The sequence below is a fragment of the Cryptotermes secundus genome, unplaced genomic scaffold, assembly GCF_002891405.2.
Source record: "Cryptotermes secundus unplaced genomic scaffold, Csec_1.0 scaffold303, whole genome shotgun sequence".
Classification (NCBI taxonomy): Eukaryota; Metazoa; Arthropoda; class Insecta; order Blattodea; family Kalotermitidae; genus Cryptotermes; species Cryptotermes secundus.
Window position 1 is genome coordinate 819,039 of NW_019726229.1, and position 17,570 is coordinate 836,608.

The 17,570-nt window shown below is 41.9% G+C and overlaps 1 protein-coding gene across 1 annotated transcript in view; it reads right to left on the reverse strand.

Annotated features, from left to right (window-relative positions):
* LOC111864032 (serine-rich adhesin for platelets) overlaps nt 1-17,570 on the reverse strand; it is a 622,801-nt gene that overhangs the window by 263,862 nt on the left and 341,369 nt on the right. The window lies entirely within an intron of this gene.

Below are 17,570 nucleotides of genomic sequence, written 5' to 3' on the forward strand. Positions count from 1 at the left end.
CCTCTGCTATTGGCACTGTTTCTCTGTAAATTGCGGTTGGATGTTACGTACTAAAGCATCGGGGGATGAAGAGCGTTAAATGTATACCACTCAGATGGTTTTCTCTGAGTACTTCGGTTTCCCCTGCCAACTTTCATTTAACCAATTGCTCCACAATCACCATCACCTATCATCTGGGGGCTGGTACAATAGGCCAGAAGTGGCCGCAGTACAAGGGACTTAGTCCCACCCCATTAGCAATAAAAGAAAACACCAGTCAGATATAGCTGACATGCTACTTTAGCAGTTTCCGATAAGCAATATAGCGAACAATCTACCTCGCAGAATTTAGAAAATCTACATTAGACTTAGGACTGCTGCACTTCGAAATCTGGAGCCGTTCTTTGTATCACACAGCTGTTACATCTGCCTGTAGCATAGAGGATAATATGACGTACAGCCGGTGAGTATAAAATAACTTAGCATGTCGTTCTGTTTTAATATTGTCATGTGTCGTGTGGTACACGTGACGAAAATGACGGGTTCTAGTTCGGATGACTGGAATTATTAACACCTTGGTTACAAGTTCTCTTAATCACATTTACATACAGCGCAATCGCTGATTTACACACACACACACACACACACACATACTGGCCTTCTCCTGGTAGTGGAATTAAAATATTGGAGCAATAATAATCTCACCGAATCACACACTCCAGTTATATGACGCGAAAAAAGCGATTATTCTTCACTGTAGCTTGTGTCAAAGTTCAACTGCAGAAAATGTCAGAAGTGGGATCCGGCCACCTCGACCAACACTTACTTTCTCCCGCAGAATAAACAAATATGTCAATGCAACGACTTCGCAGTAAGAGTGACAAAGTTCAAGAAAATGGCAGCAGGCCTTCAGCTGAGAATGTATAGGAGTAATAATCCTTCAGGACCAGATTAGGAAGAACAGTGTCAGTAGAACATATTTAATCTATTCTTCTCTTAACTACAGCAAGACATAGACGGGAGAAAAGTCCAGTGGCAATGGTTCTCAACGCAAATCCCTCAAAGAGAAGGCTGTTAAGAAGGATCTGGGAGAACAGTGTACATCTGTATCTGGAGATGAGCCCTGAAGGGAGATTAGACACTAATCCATCTGCATAAGATGACTGTCTATGCCTGTGCTAAAATAAACTGTATTCTACTTCGAACCTGGAGGGAACTGGGTTCGCCGAAAGAGCGTACTGTGAATCTGCTGGAATTTCGAAGACAGCGAAAATGTCTGTCTGTGATATATGCAAAAATTCAGTTTTCGGAAACATTTTTTTAGTGCAGGTTATAAATATTGCAGACTACTGTAGTATTAAAATTCATTCTGTGAGCTTCAAAATCAGTAAACTACCATATACTCATAGATGTCTTACGGTTCATTGTAATTGAATGAGACATCTTTCACTATTGAAAGTGTCAAATTACAGTCATCCCATTTTATTTACATGTTGGGGATAATAGGGCACTTTGTACCATTTTTAAGAATAATATAAAATCATGTATTTCTTTGCTTTCACTGTATTTGTTTATATATTCTGTGTGCGTTGTTATATGCTACATTTGGTATCAGTCTGAAAATGGTATGTTGTTTTAGACACAATTCCCCTAAACTACTACCCAACTAACCAAAAAGTTACAGTGTCTTCCTCGAGGAGATGGGTTCCTAAAAGGGAAGTGCGCAAGGGACACTATCATTTAACGTAAGTAAGAAAGGATGTTCGAAACACAACGTTTATCGCTCAACGTACGAGAAGTAGCAATTTTCGACTCCAGTCGAGCAGAGTCTCTGGACAACAAAGACAATAGTTCTTCCGCCATACTCACATACACTGGCACAAGCACAAAGTGTAGGTAAGGTTTACATCGTGTTCGAAACACTTACAAACATAAGGTATGCATAACGTAATGAGTTCTAGAATTAACCGGAAAGAAAGCAACGTCTTGAGCAGGATTCATTTTCATGTCTATACAATCAGCCAGTGGTACCCGTTAATACCAAGCCTGCAATCGCTCACGACTAACTCCATGAAGGTGAGTCCTTCTTGAGAAGCCGCCAGTCGCTCAGCTACTCTAGAATTTCCCAGCATTCTATGGAACTTCAAGGTTCATTACTTTGTCTGCAAGAGCTCGGCACTGGTCACTAACCTGACCCAAATCATTCCAGTCCATACCACTCAAACAAAATACAGGAACAACGAATTTTAATTCGGTAAATCAAAACAAGACTAACAATTCATTTATTCGTTAAACATCATCTTTTAAGGATGTATTACTGTTCTAAGAATCTGTAACATCACACTGGGTATGAAAGTTAAGTTATTACACTATGTCGAATACGGTGTGAATCTGCAGCCTCGGATGATGGCAGCCAACTCTTAAATCAAAACACAGGCTTTTTCTTGGCCTGAAGAACTCAATTCCTCAATCTCGTAGCCGGATTTTTCCGCTCCCGTAAGTTTCACAGCTGAATGGCTCACGTAACTTCGTGATTTGGCCAGCGATGCCTCGGCTCTTTCAATTTCTCATTAGCGAGGTTTGGGAATGTCTGGCTCAACTCTGCAGTGCTTATACAAACGAAGCCGGCATTAACAACATAAGAAAACGCTTTTAGATATCAACACTGATGAAACTTTAAATACGGAACTTGAAAGTCTTTTATCCACACTGGTTTGGTTAGTTCGTGAGTAATTTAATGATGCTTCATCAAAAACAGTAGATAGCCTATGTAGCGGATGTGAGATGAGGAAATACTGGAGAAATATGTTGTGGAGAAATCTGTTGTGATTAATTTCAGAGTGACGATCGCAGTGGCCGCGCGGTCTAAGGCAAGAACTGTGCTCGCTCGAACATTGGGTTCGTGGGTTCGAATCCCACTCGAGGCATGGGTGTCTGTGAGCGTTTATTCTGTGTTTGTGTTCTGTATGTAGACAGCGACCTTGAGAAGGACTGGTTCCCCGTCCGAGAAGTCCTACCGACTGTGTATACGATTAAAAAACTGAAAAAACTGCTAAGGCCCAACAAAAGGGCTGTAACCGACATACACACAGACAGACACTCAGATAGATAGAAAAACAGATAGATCTATAAGAAGTCCGTAAGATTCCTTAAACGGGAGATGAGCCCGTCGCAAGGCCTCAACCCACACACAGAATAAACGCACACAGACATCCATGCCTCGAGTGGAATTCGAACCCACGATAACAGTGTTCGAGCGGGTGAAGACTGTTCATGCCTTAGACCGCGCGGCCGCTGTGATCTTCAATTAGCCTAATTATGAAACATATTACTAGATCTCATGTTAAAACAATATTAGAATATTGAATTATTAAGTTATTTAACAACCCTGCTTCGACTGCAGAGTTTATAGCCTATATGGCGTCGAATTAAGCCATGAATAATGAACAGGTAAGACTCTGGAACAAGGCAGGTATTGCCTATCTGATATTACTTTCAATGAGTTCGTATGTAGATACTGAAGAAAACCAAGAGTCAGACAACACAGTTGGTATCGCGGTGAAGAAGTAGTGCCGATTCGTTCCTTTACCGCTGTACCAAACTGTACGGTATATAAAGAAGTATATCTGGAAGAGACGCTGTGGGAGCCTCTTGATATGTTGCTAAGCTCATACAACGTGACACATGTTAGATCTATGACTTGCAAACTTCCAGAACAAGCACATACACTTGCGTGTACAGCTGGACATTCAGCACGTTAGAAATCACTACCGCCATATGAAGAGACATTAAAATATAAGTGAAGATGCATTCACTGCGGCGTCCAGGCAGTGCAATACAGCACGAACGCTATGATGCAAGCAAGAATGTCTTATGTTCCAGCTGGAAGAGAGCTGGTTTGAGCTAGCAACACCAGATAACATGCATAGAGAAATCCAGTAAATTGCGTTAATATATAACGCTTGTCGCTATTATTTCAGTGTAATGTCCAACTTCCTCCGTAAGAAGCACACAGTATGCAAGGTGGGCAAGGTGTTGTGCACTTCAAAATCAGGTAAACTTTAGTGACAAGCGTTTCATAACAATGTTTAGCTATCCTGCAAGAAAAAGTAAAAGCATTCTTGTAACAGGCCATGGAGTTCCATGGGGTTGTGAAATGTCGAGGTTCCCATATTTTCTAGATAATCGGCTCATAGATGGCGGTAAGTTTGTCAGCGCTACGTGCCGGCCACCATTTTCCCCCCAAAATATTCCTGGTACTCATTTCTGTTAGAGGCTGAGTCAACCCCAGGGCCATAGTGCGGCTGGAAGGATTAGGTCAATTGAAAAAAATCCAATGACCTCATCGGGATTTGAACCCGCGACCTTCCGGCTTGCATCACAGTGCGTCAACCAACTACGCTACCGCGTGCCTCATTATGCAAGAACAAGTCGGTATATTAAAAGAAGACGCGTTTCAAATTAAGTCTTTACAGTAGAGTACAAAATTCAAGTAACTGCGATCAAAGACCCAAGCCAAAAGCTCACAACAAACACCTTTCCTTTCTCTCCACATTATACTGCTTGAGCTACTGGGGGCGTAGGTAGTCACATGCACGAAGCTGAATCTTGTCAAGTAATTTTGTAAAGTCCCGTATTTCTTCAGTAGAACTTTTTCACGTTTTCTTGTGCAGATCTGAAACTGACAAATCTTATAAAAGCCCACCATAATCACAAGAAACGAAAAGTACCGTCTCCTGGGTTGTAATGCCGTGCAGTTCGGAGACAGACAGAAGTTTCAGAGGAACATATCGCCTCCATCTTCAGGGTAACGAGAGTTAGCCACGCAAGAGACCAGTAGAAGTAAGCAGACCTGATTCCTAGCTTGGTTTACTTTTCGACCATCAAGACGGAGACGATATGTTTCTGCGAAATGTCGGACTCTGTCCGAAATACACGGCGTTACAACCGATTCGTCACAAACAGAACGTTGTTGCATTTCCCTTCGCAGTTTAACGACAACAGTAAATGTAAATTAGTGGTAGGGTCTATAGCTCCAACTGCCCTGTTAACATGAAACGTGAAGACAATTTGTGACACTGCATTCAACGTGGCCCATGCGACAGTACAAGAAAATTTTATTTTCAGGAAAGAGATATTAGGCAGGTAATGGAAAGCTCGATATAAGGCATGCATAAGGCATAAGGCTCGCTTGGAAACCGGGATCGTGGGTTCGAATCCCACTCAGGGCATGGATGTTTAGTTTGTGTGTGCGTTTTTCTGTCTTTGTGTACAGGTAGAGGCCTTGCGACGAGCTGATCACCCGCCCAAGGAGTCTTACCGAATGTGTAAGATCTAGAAAAACCGAAGTGAACGGAGAAGTTCATGGAGGTAGCCCTGGGCCCACTGGGGCTGTAGTGCCAAGAAAAAAAAATGGAAAGCTGGAAACAGCCTATAATGGACACATTAACAGTCCTTTCTTTACCAATTTAACAGACGAGACAGAATTACTGCACAGGGCGGGGGTATGGGTTATTTTATGACGCTCTTGGTAGCTACATACGTAGCGTCGAATGGTAGGATAACAGACAGATAAATGATTAATCGGAGAAGATTTGGATGGAAGCGGTCGTGGCCTAATCGATGCACCAAATAAACGCCGTGCTTTTAGTCCGCAAACGAACTATACCGACCGAGCGACCGCGGCTTCTCGGTGAAGTTAGTGACAACTTTTGCGGATAGAGAGCGTCACGTGGTCAGCACAACGAATCCCCACGGCCGTTAATCTCGGTTTTCTAGTCCGGAGCCGCTATTTCCTTGAAATAGCGCCTCAGTTATACTCACGAGGCTGAGTGGGCCCCGATCCAGACCCACAACTTCTCAGAAAATCTGGTGACGCCGGGAATCGAACCCGGACCTCTGGATCTGTAGCCAGGAACTCTGACATCCTGGAATTTCCTGGAAAGATTGAAGAATAAGAAAGGTAAAGTGAAGTTGTCCCTGAGCTTAAATAATTAGGCACTACGCCATGAAGGCGTACGGGGGAGTGGATGTATAGATCCACATTTTCCTGATTTCGGCACTAGCTGCATGTTCAGTATAGAACCTTCAAACCAGATTTTGTTCAACGGATCCTGAATAATACAAATAAAAACGACCAGAACAGAAATGTGTTGCACTCTATGTCTATGTTGCGGTGGTGCATTCTTGTGGTATGAGAATGCTCTACGCTGAAAATTCTGACGTAGATAAAAAGCGACATGTTCTTACAGTTTGGAATGCAAACGCCTAAGTTTTTCCTTCGGTAATAAACATTCGTCCTGGCCGTGTGTTCAGGGCTTGAAAGGGTTAATACCCGCAGGACATAACTACGGAAAATACAAAAAAATTAATGAGCCAAGAAAGAAACTGATGAACCGCGCTCAGGATTGCCTTTCACCGGGATGAGAACCTAAACCAGGACATCCAAAATACGAGTCAGGATTGCTAGCCACTGAACCGTGACAATAGGATAATGACATGATGACTGAAAATGTTGGGTTAGGAAGGCTCGCCGGAAAGCAAACAAAAATATCTTGCATTCATATGAAATACTACGTGGAATCCCAGCTGAAATACAAGCACTTCGTGGGCTCAACCGAAGAAGCAATGAAAGCATTATACTGTAAGCATTGCTGAGGAGAATACACTGACATAATGATAATGGAAACAACAGGGTGGCGGAAAGAATTATATTAATTAGGAAATTCATAATTTTCATTGTCTATAATGTTATTACTGAAAAAGACCACAGGGAAGACCTAGGCGTAGGTGGGTGGACAATATTAGAATGGATCTTAGAGAGATAGGATGGGGTGGTATGGATTCGATAGATCTGGCTCAGGATAGGGACCAGTGGACGGCTCTTGTGAACACGGTGATGAACCTTCGGGTTCCATAAAATGCTGGGAAATTCTTGAATAGCTGCAGAATTGGCGGCTCCTCAAGAAGGGTTCAGCTCCATGAGTAAGTAAGTATAATGTTATTATTGTGCTGAAACCGACGACAACATGCATCACGAATGAGAGAAATAAAAATGCACACAAAAATTTTAGTCAGAAAACATGAATAGAAAAAATCACTTTGGAGGAAAATATGTTGATCTGAGGATACAATTAAACATGCTGAATAAGGATGGTGTGGGTGCGTAGAATGAATTCAGCTGGCTCAAATAGGATCCAGTGGTGAGCTCTATGAATGGTGGAATGATTCTTCGAGTTCAATAAAAGGAGAAGGAACTCGAGAGAAGCTGAACCACTGCGACCTGCTCAAGAAGGACCATGGGGGTATTACTTAAGACACTTTCAGGTCACTTGGTACGCGCTATGATTCCGAAGGATTAGATCGGGTAACTGCAGTAGTTGCACATAAGTTTATTATATGTCACCTTACAAATTCACATACCAGTATCAAATTACTATTTTTATCGTCATTAAGTACTACAATATTTAGCGTCATCATCATCATCTCCTGAGGAAAGAACAATTCATAATTTCTGGACAATTTTCAAAGCCCTAGCACTACCCCAAACTTAAATTCTTATTTATTTATTTATGGTTTATTTAACGAAGCATAATATCAGCCTATATTGCGTCGAATGGGGGATGATAACCGAATAAAGATTTGGAAACGATGTGAAAGGAAGTGGTCGTGACCTGATTACAGTAATATCCCAGAATTTTACCGGGGGGAATTAAGAAAAGTATGAAAAGCCTCAGTCAGACAGAACACTTGACGGTCGTGCGAACTGAAGCGGCGGGAACAAGGCAGGAAATAAAATATCTCTGATAATTTTGAGCTCTTATTCAGATGGTTCCTAGTAGAATATTCTGAGGGAGGAATATAGGTTGAGGGTGTTTGAGGTCAGGGTGCTAAAGAGAATACCGGACCTGGTGGGGAAGAATGATAGTTAGCTGAAGAAAGAATCATAATGATGCGCATTATGACTTAAGACTAGGCTTCATATTAGGATGATTAAACCAAGAAAAGTGAGATGGGATGGGAATGCAGTACAAATGAGATAAAAACATATCGAATTTTGGTCGGGAAATCTGAAGGAAGGACATCACCACAAGATACTTCGCTAAAGAAGGAGGGTAATATAATACTGAACCTTAAAAATAATAAGGTTGTAGGGACCTATGGCGGACTCGTGTGATCACAGTAATGGGATCTATAGAAGGCAGAGAATTTCTTGACGAACTGAGTGGCTGTTATCTTCTCAAGGACTCTGGTCCTCGGAGGGGCATGTGCACGGCGACTTTGCGATTTCATGCGGTAACTGATGAATCAAGCTGTGTGTTCAGCTGCAGTCACAGATATCAATACAACAGGCTCTAAATGAATGATATTCGTAGAACTTACTACGACGTTGGAATTCTCCCCGTCACATTACCTTCTAAATGTCCGGATATAACGCCGTGGTAACTGCGAGGTGGGTCACATTTCAGTGTTCAACTCTGAAGCTTTGCGTGGTGAAAATGACTTTGAAAGTAGACATATTGTAACAGATTTGATCAGCTGGTGGCCAGGCAACAATAGAAGGGAAACTGTTTCCTATGCGGTATGCCCCTAGCAAATGCACGGAGATATAGGAAATCCGTTGCAAGGCAACGCAGCGGTAAACATGCATCGACGACAATGGGAAACGGTGTTTTCCGTAGGGTCCGTGCAAAGGAGTTATCTTAAAAACAAACGTCGCTACGATTCAGTTATGAGTTCGGGGTACGAAAGTTCGCCGACCTGTGAAGATTTAAAGTGTGTTTGGAAGACCTTATTCATGTGTAATACTTGGAGTGTGTGATTCAGTGAGACTGTTATAGTTCCTGCGTTTTAGTTGTGGTACCAGGAGAGGACCAGTGTGTGTGTGTGCGTGTGTGTGTGTGTGTGTAAATCATCGATAATGCTGTATTTAAATGTGATTAAGAGAGAACTTGTAACCAATGTGTTAATAAATCCAGTCATCCGAACTAGAACCCGCCATTTTCGCCGTGCATACCACCATACACGTGACAATATGTATCTGGCCACAGAATAGCATAATGGCGATGACATGAAGTATTCTGATATAATCAAGATAACTGATGAATCCTTGTAACGCGATCTTTGGAATCTGTATGGTGAAGTTTGACAGACGAATCTACTAATCGTAGGAGTGACAATATCACTTACAGTGTTAAGTAAATCTATCAGAAAGTCAAAATTCAGCAAGCCAAAAAGAAGCATTATACTACTTGTGTGAAACGATGAGAATTAGGGAGCTGTGGGGATCAGACGGAACTGCGACATTAATAATTTGGGTGGGATAATACTGAACTCTCTAGGGCAAGATGGATGCTTGATTTTATCCATTGAGAATTAAATGTCCCCGAGATTAATGATGTACTCAAGTACTACAAACAGCGACAACAGACACTATTACTGGAGCGTTTCACACACGTTAATACCTAGAGGACAGATAATATCTTACACATGCGTGTATAGCATAATTAAATATCACACGCATGACACGCAAGCTTGAACAGAACTCGTAAAATGTCATACTAGTTTCAATTAGAAATTTATAAGACGCAAAAAAAAAAAGCTGCCGCACTTCTAGAAATATTCTAAGGAGCACAGAGAACATCAACGATTTTTCTTCTTCTTTTCGCATTAGGCCTTTTGGCCTGTTTCCATCAGAATTAATCTGAAAAACTATGGATCTTAGTCGGTAGGATTCCTTGGACAGGCGATCAGCCAGTCGCAAGCCCGTTATCTACATAGAACAACACAAACACAGAATAAACGCATACAGACATCCATCCTCGAGTGGGACTCGAACATATGATCCCAGCGTTGGAGCGGGCGAAGGCATTTAATGCCTTAGACTACTTGTATGTGGCCACTGTGTTCGGCATTAGCGATTTAATAAAGAGATCCAGAGTTCGTTTGTATAAACGCACAACATTTATATCCACTCTCTCCAGATCTTCACACCGATTCTGAGAACCCTCTGGGGACAATTGACACTACATTCGGAACCAAAGGTATGAGAGAAGGTGGTGTCCTCTCAGTTTCATGTTTTGACGCAAACTTTTGGAGAACATTAATGTCTTAACTCACCTGTTGTATACAATTATTAACTCGTAGGGTCAATGGCGGCGGGAAAAACGAACCATGTTCTCTCACTTCCAGTAACTGTATTCTAACTTCGTGGTGCAATGTCCTTCTTCAAAAGCTCACAGACGACCAGACGTCCAAGAAATTCCCCGCCAGAAGAACTTCTATCGAGCTCACAGGAACCTGCCACTGTATCCTAGCTCGTACCAGTTTAATCACTTCCACAACTTCACATCACATTTCTTTAAAACCTGTGTTAATATTATCTTCCCACTAATGCCGAGGTGTCCCTGTGGTAAAACTATTCCTTTCAGATTTACCGATTAACATTTACATACGTTCCTTGAATTAATGTACATTGTGTATAGTCCATTCGCGGAGACGAGACAGTTAGCGTAAACAAAGCAAGTCCCGCGTCGCCACAGCTGACAGCAAGGAGTGGACAAAGCGCGCAATTACTTCATTGTACTCACTGCATTCGGACGCACGTTAACCTGCATTCAGACTGAAGAGTGAACTTTGGACGCTCCTGTAACGGTACACCCATCACGTGATCGCTGCATGATTTCATTCAAAGAGCGAAGGAGATACCGCGTGCATTTGTTTACGAGGACTCTCTCGTCTCCGCGAACGGACTATAGATGGGGTGTATTCATGTGATCAACGGTACCTGCAACTTTAGTTAATATAATGAAGCAACTTAAAATTCGTACATCGGCAACGATATTTTATATATCCTCCTGCACCTCCTGGTAGCATTAACAAACAGGTCGTTACAGAACAGACATCATTGTGCTACGCTATGTTCGCTACGTACGCTGAGTACACTCTGCGACGCAGCTAACATAGGGAACATAGCGTACGTAGCGTACGGAAGTCTGTGTGGCCAGTCACATTGGCAATAAAGGGAGATATTTTTCTGTTCGTATACCGAACATAGCGTACGTAGCGTGCGTCGCGTACGTAGCGCTCTGTGTGGCCGAACCTTTACCAGAGGCTTACACTACGAAAACGCTGACCATGTATTCCGGTTTAGCAGGGACAGTCACGGTTTTCTATCCTGTCCCAGGGGCCTGATCGTTTGATTAAGAATTACATAAATGTCTCGAATTCCGGCTTTAATAGTCCTTGTATTCTCATAAGAAAACTTGTTGCCCGAGAGAGACATTTGTTTTGAGACAGTCTATTATCGATACATGAGTTTCATTATACACTGTCAGTGACAACAGAAGTAAAACAAAACACGTGAATCGGAGACTTGTGTTTGGTTAGAATCTATATGTAACTTTGTTTACCATCCACCATGCAACAATACTAAGATTTACCACTTCCACCGGGTGAAAACCCATTTGCAGTTAGATAATAATAATAAAATTATTTAAAATTGATTAATTTTAAAATTCGTCACTGAGCTAGATGTTTCGGCCTACTCGGCCGTCATCAGGTGCGTTGAAATTCGGGGGAACTGCTTTGCTTACCGCAATTCCAACTGCAATTGCTAAGATACAACATTGTTATTAGTTATTTACACTAATAGCCCGACGCGGTTCCCTTAGACACATACAGGGGTCGGGTGGCTCTGGACTTCCAATGCGAATGTGCTATTTTATGGCGAGTTTCCTGTAAAACTTCTGAACGTTAAAACAATAATGCGTTTCCAATGGAAATCTAAGCAAAGTTTTACCATTTATAAAATCTGTCCATACGGATAGCGTTTCTTTTGAGTTTTTAATTTTTTACGAAAGACTCGGTGATATTGGTGATTGTGGCAGTATACGAAGGAAGAATATCAGGATGCAACATTCGAATATCCGAGGTTTGAAGTTCTTTCGATGCCTAAGTAAATTAAGTGACTACGTTTCGCAGAAGCTAGAAGGAATGTCGAAACGTAACAGGCGAAGAAAGAGGCAGCGATTCCTAGCGTAAAATTTTTTGTCGCTCATCCGTTGGCTGTGCACGGAAGCCATTCGATCTCTCTAACTTAATTTTTCTAATGTCACGGATAGAATCAACCAGAAAAAAAATCTTAAACCTAAAATAATTAAAAGATCGGATACGAGACTTCGCTATACCGTCGCGGTCGAGTGATTAGCACTCCTACTTGAGAGGTCCCAGGTTCAAACATCGGCCCAAGACCGGCTATTGTGACTGAGGTTATGCAGTCTGTATGATATGATGTACCGACAGCATCGTCAAACATGCCATAAATAAATCAAAAGGAAGCAACATAAATAAATAAATATAAGAATTCGGCTAAAATTGTACGTATAGACCAGGTGGTAAGCAATGACTCTGTAAACAACGGCTGTTGTTAGGTGATGGCCGAAACAGTAACACTTAAATGGTGTTCTCTATGCAGTCCGAGCGATAGTTACGTGACGCAGCAACATAAGCGCTGTTGGAAGCGGTGTTCTCTGTGCGGTCAGTGTCGAGGTTATATAATAAGCAGCTGCGATTACGAGAGTCTTGGGACGGCAGTGAGAAAGTGTAAGAGGCTGGTGTGAAATGGCGGGCAACCTGCAAGTTAGTTGTGAGACAGTCGCTGGTTAGTAAGGATGTGAAAACTGAAGCTGAGAAAGCTACGGCACTGGAAGCCGTTACCAGGCGACAACCGTGAAGATACAGCAAACTGAGAAGATTTAGCAAGTGTTGTAGTGAAGTGCAAAGTGCGTGAATTGTCGATAGTTACTTGTAGCTACGAGTCGTGTGTGTTAGTGTTCAATACAATCAATTACTAAACCAAGCCCCTTTTATGGTCACTACATGACGCGATAACATAATAGCAATTTGAAAATAAAACATTCCGATCGCTCAGTAATTTGATGATGCACCATCTATTACTTTAAAACCATCACGCTAAATTAATATCCTGTAAAGCGTTCGTAGGAATTTGTCCACGGTAGTCAGATATTGGAGTGACAATCACATAAAGAATATTGATCACAGTGATAAAATAACCATGTTAAATCTGTAATGATATGTTTCGTAACGACGAGAAGCTAATAACGTATCCATAATATAATTTCAGCAGTCAACAGAATCATAGTTACATCTTATTATCTTTATTCACAAATGAATTGTACTGACAAATGTACGTGTATTCATTGCCAAATTTTTCTTTGCTACCTAATAGCCACAAAAACGAATTTTGTTATTGTATTTGTCACCTGACATTGCCGGGGAATCCCATTAACACCATTTTAATTGAGCAGGACATATTTCTATCGTATTTCCCCGATCCTAAGACGTTCTTTCTTCCTCACATATTAACATTTCTGAAATTGGGGTGCGGCTTAAATCTTATGGTGTCTGCGAATCGATGCCGAAAAATTATTATATGACTAGGGGGCAAGGAAGACCGCCTCTGTGGTCTAATGATCAGAGTTCCTGGCTACAGATACATAGGTCTCGGGTTCGATTTCCGGCGTTGCCAGATTTTCTGACATGTAGTGGGTCTGGAACGGGGTCCACTAAACCTAATAAAGATTACTGAGGAGCTATTTCAAGGAAATAGCGGCTCCGGTCTAGAAAATCTAGATTAACGGCCGTGGGGATCCGTTGCGCTGACCACAGACACCCTCTATCCGCAAAAATTGGCACTAACTTCGCCGATAAGCCCATCTCAAAGACGTACTTCATAAATCCATCCAATCAGTCTGTCTGTACGGGTATCCCTATATCGTTGCTTGGCAACAGCTCGGTAAAATGTTATCGCGGCAAAAAATACACACGCAACAATAGAAGAATTGTTGGACACGTCCTCTTCTATGCAGTCCTTCTCGTTTCAAAGAAAGTAGGCGATTAGTTTTTCCCAGAACTTCTTATGTAAGTATGGGGAAAGGACAAAAATCAAATGGTACCATCCTTGTGAGCAGAGAGGCTGTCTCACTTGTGGCAGAAGATTCTAGTTAAATATTCCCGCACAAGCTCAACTGAGTGGGCAGATGCATTGTCATGGTGAATTCACCATTTGCCAGATTCCTACTTTAACGGCCGTTTACGGTGATCCACGTCACGGAGACGTATCGACAATTTTAAATAGAAATGTTGGTTAATAGCCTGACCTTTCGGAGCATTACTCATGAAGTACGGAACCGTCGTAATCGAAGAAAATGTATAGTGTCACTATGGCATCGCATTTACCGCGCTTTCTTCAGCCGCGGCAACAAAAGAGACTTATATCGTAACGATTTCTGCCAAATGTTCCATTAAAATAGTCTCACATAAGCCACAAGAAATGTTCCCTCTTCAGCCATTTCACTGCTATAAATCTTAAGTCGTTTTGCATTAACCCACGCAGTCGAGCTATCAATTCATCGTTTTAACTAGATTTAGTAGTTCCAGGAAGGCCGTCACTTCCTACGGACATTCGCTCCATCTTAAAAACGACGAAAGTACTCAAAATCTCAAGCTCGACTCATTGTTGAGTCCTCAAATGCTATCTGCGCCAACTGATAAGCTTCGGTCGTCGTCTGTGGGTCTCCCAGTAAAGTTTAATTCACCTACCTTGTTTTGTGCTCTCGGACATCGTTCAGTTACTGAAGGTTCAGTGTTTCACCAAAGGCTAAACACAATCTACTGCGACTGTATTTGCCTTGCAAATATTATTAGTTATAGAACATTTGAAATTTTCAACGCAGTGATTACTCATTGTGTCGTACATTGGGTCGTGCCGAAAAAATAAAAATATTACCTACGTTTTGTATGAACCTGTTGACTTTGCTTTAGTGTCTACGTTATAAGACAATTTCTCACAGCCTGTTTTATAATACTTCCCTTAACGTAAAACAGTAAAGCTGCCCCTGTGCCTATCTAATTAAGCACTATGCCATGAAGACGTATGGGGGAGTGCATTTATAGATCCAAATTTTCTTGACTTCGGCACTAGCTGGAGGTTAGTGGTGAGCTTCGTGCCCCTGCCGCTTTACCCCCCGGGGAAAGAAGACAGAAATATTCAGTCATCGCAGTGACAAACCCCAATCTCGCATGTACTGAACGTCCGCATTATAACACACATACCTGTGCCCTTATACGCATCCGAATGTTGGACGCCGTTGGACACTAACGGAAGAACAGTAATGAGAAACAGTGGAGACCGCAGAACTGCTTCCTCCGAGCGGTCGCAGGATACAGAATGACGCAATGGAGATGGCGGAACTGAACTGGCAATAACATATATCAATACAACAATAAAAGAGCGTCAAAATAAAAGGCTAGAACAACTGGGAAGAACATGTGAAAATCGAATCCCGAAGCTGATTTCATACATCATAAACTGAAGATTAAAAATATCAGGTACCTCCGATAAACATGGAACAATTTTAGGCTTTATAGAAGGAATGGGGAGGGGGCAAGGTGTAGAGTAGTTAGCTGAGGCACTACGCTACAAGCCGGAAGGTCGCGAGTTCGATTCCCGAAAAGGTCATCGGACTTTTCAACTGACGTAATATTTCCTGCCGCACTATGGCCCTGCGGTCGACTCAGCCTCTCACATAAATGTGTACCAGGGATCTTCCTGGGGGTTAAATGGCGGCCGACGGGTTACAACGACAACTTCACCGCCATCTGTGAGCCGACTGTTTAGAAAATATGGGAGCCTCGACGTCTCACAGCCTTGTGGGCCTCCACGGCCTCTTACAGGGATAGTTTTACCGTTTTTAATGTGTAATTTTGACTAAAGCAGTTTAGATTATTACTTTAAGGTAAAAACACGTTTCTTCTTTCAATATGTTGGTTCTTGAGATACTTAACGATGCCATTGCAGCTGCCTAGAGAGACCTAGAATAACCGCGAAAATATCAGGTCACGATAGTCGATCGCTCAACCGAGACTGCAAGCAAGTACAAGTGTTGACCACCAAATAATAGCGTTACATTATCGAGCACAATCTTATATGTAGGAGAATTATCTACGTGTTACAGTGATTGGAAAAGACTTACCAGTTTGTAATGCTCGGCTTATGTAACATCAAAACAGAAATGGTAGGATATTAGACCAATTCAAATCAGGAAAAATCCACTGTCACTTAAACGTTCTCAGGGTATTTTCTTCACAGGCTAACATTATTTTACAGCGGTCAACAAATTCTTCAATACGGTACAGGATATGAAGACGCATGCACGTACCCTTCTGCGTACTTCATAGCTAATTCTCTCCAATATTATGAAGTCTGCATAAATCAACTGATTGGGTCTGCATACTTCAATATTCGTGGCTAAGGCACTAATCGAATAAACAAAGTGAGTTAATTCTTTCTCCGATTTAACTAAAATAATTAAGGATGTAAAATGTAAACATATCACAACACATTATCGCACGAATGTTCGGAGCATCTGAATATCAGAAGATAAGGAATAAAAATGGAGCCAATTTTATTCCCAGTTTTGATAAAATAACCATATCCTAGCTTCACAAAATAAATCGTTCTGACTTTCAACTTTGGTTCAATGGTTCATAAGATTTCAGTTTCTATCAGAGTGTTTTCAGCTGTCTATTAAAGCTATTATGGAACAGCTTCATTCATTTTTTTTTTTCACTGGCTCTACAGCCCCTCTGGGGCATGGCCTCTGATCATTTTTCAGTTTCATGATCAATTTTCACATACGGTACGACACAAGTGATCAGCTTGTCGCAAGGCCTCTACCTAAACACAGGACAACACAAACACAGAATAAACACACACATATACCAAATATCCACGTTTTGTGTAGGAATCGAAACCACGATCCCGGCTTCCGAGCGAGCGAAGACAGTACATGCCTTGGACCGCTCAGCTAACGTGACCGGACTCTTTCCATTACTGATGCTCATTTCAAGCGGAATTTCATCAGTGCTGGTTTGTCTGGATAAGTTCAGCCACCTTCTCTTGAACCTCAACATAGTGTTGTGATACATGGCTGCCAAATCAAACAATCGCCTGCCCTTTGAATCTTCCCATCCATTTGTAAACTTCTTCCGGGTCATATACTACCGCCACACTAAACTGCTCTTCTTGCGTAAGATGCAGAAGCTGTCACGTTCCCTAGCAACAGAAGTCGGAAGAGCGTTCATTGTTCTTCTCTGGTTATTACATCAATGGAGTTGCAGTGTTAAACGTGTCATGGTATTTGCACTACGTACTCAGAACACAGTGAAAATGAACTTCGATTCGTGAAAATGAGGGCTAGTTCACACTATATTTATCAGTCGCCTCTTTCATTGCTACAAACACCTTTTTCTTGTAAACTAACATTGCCTTTATTTCTGATGTTTCCTCGCACAACACTGTCACCGCGACTGGCGTCAGACTGAATATAAATTAGGCACAAAGCAGATGGAATAAGATTTGAGGCTTTCACGGCGGTGACTATGAAGAATGCAGTCTTCTGGGATTTGGCACCGTGTATATGTGGTGTTAACCGACGTTTCGGAGGAACGTATCGCCCCCATCTTCAGGGTTGAAGAAAAAGTATAAGTAAATCTGCAAGCGACAACAC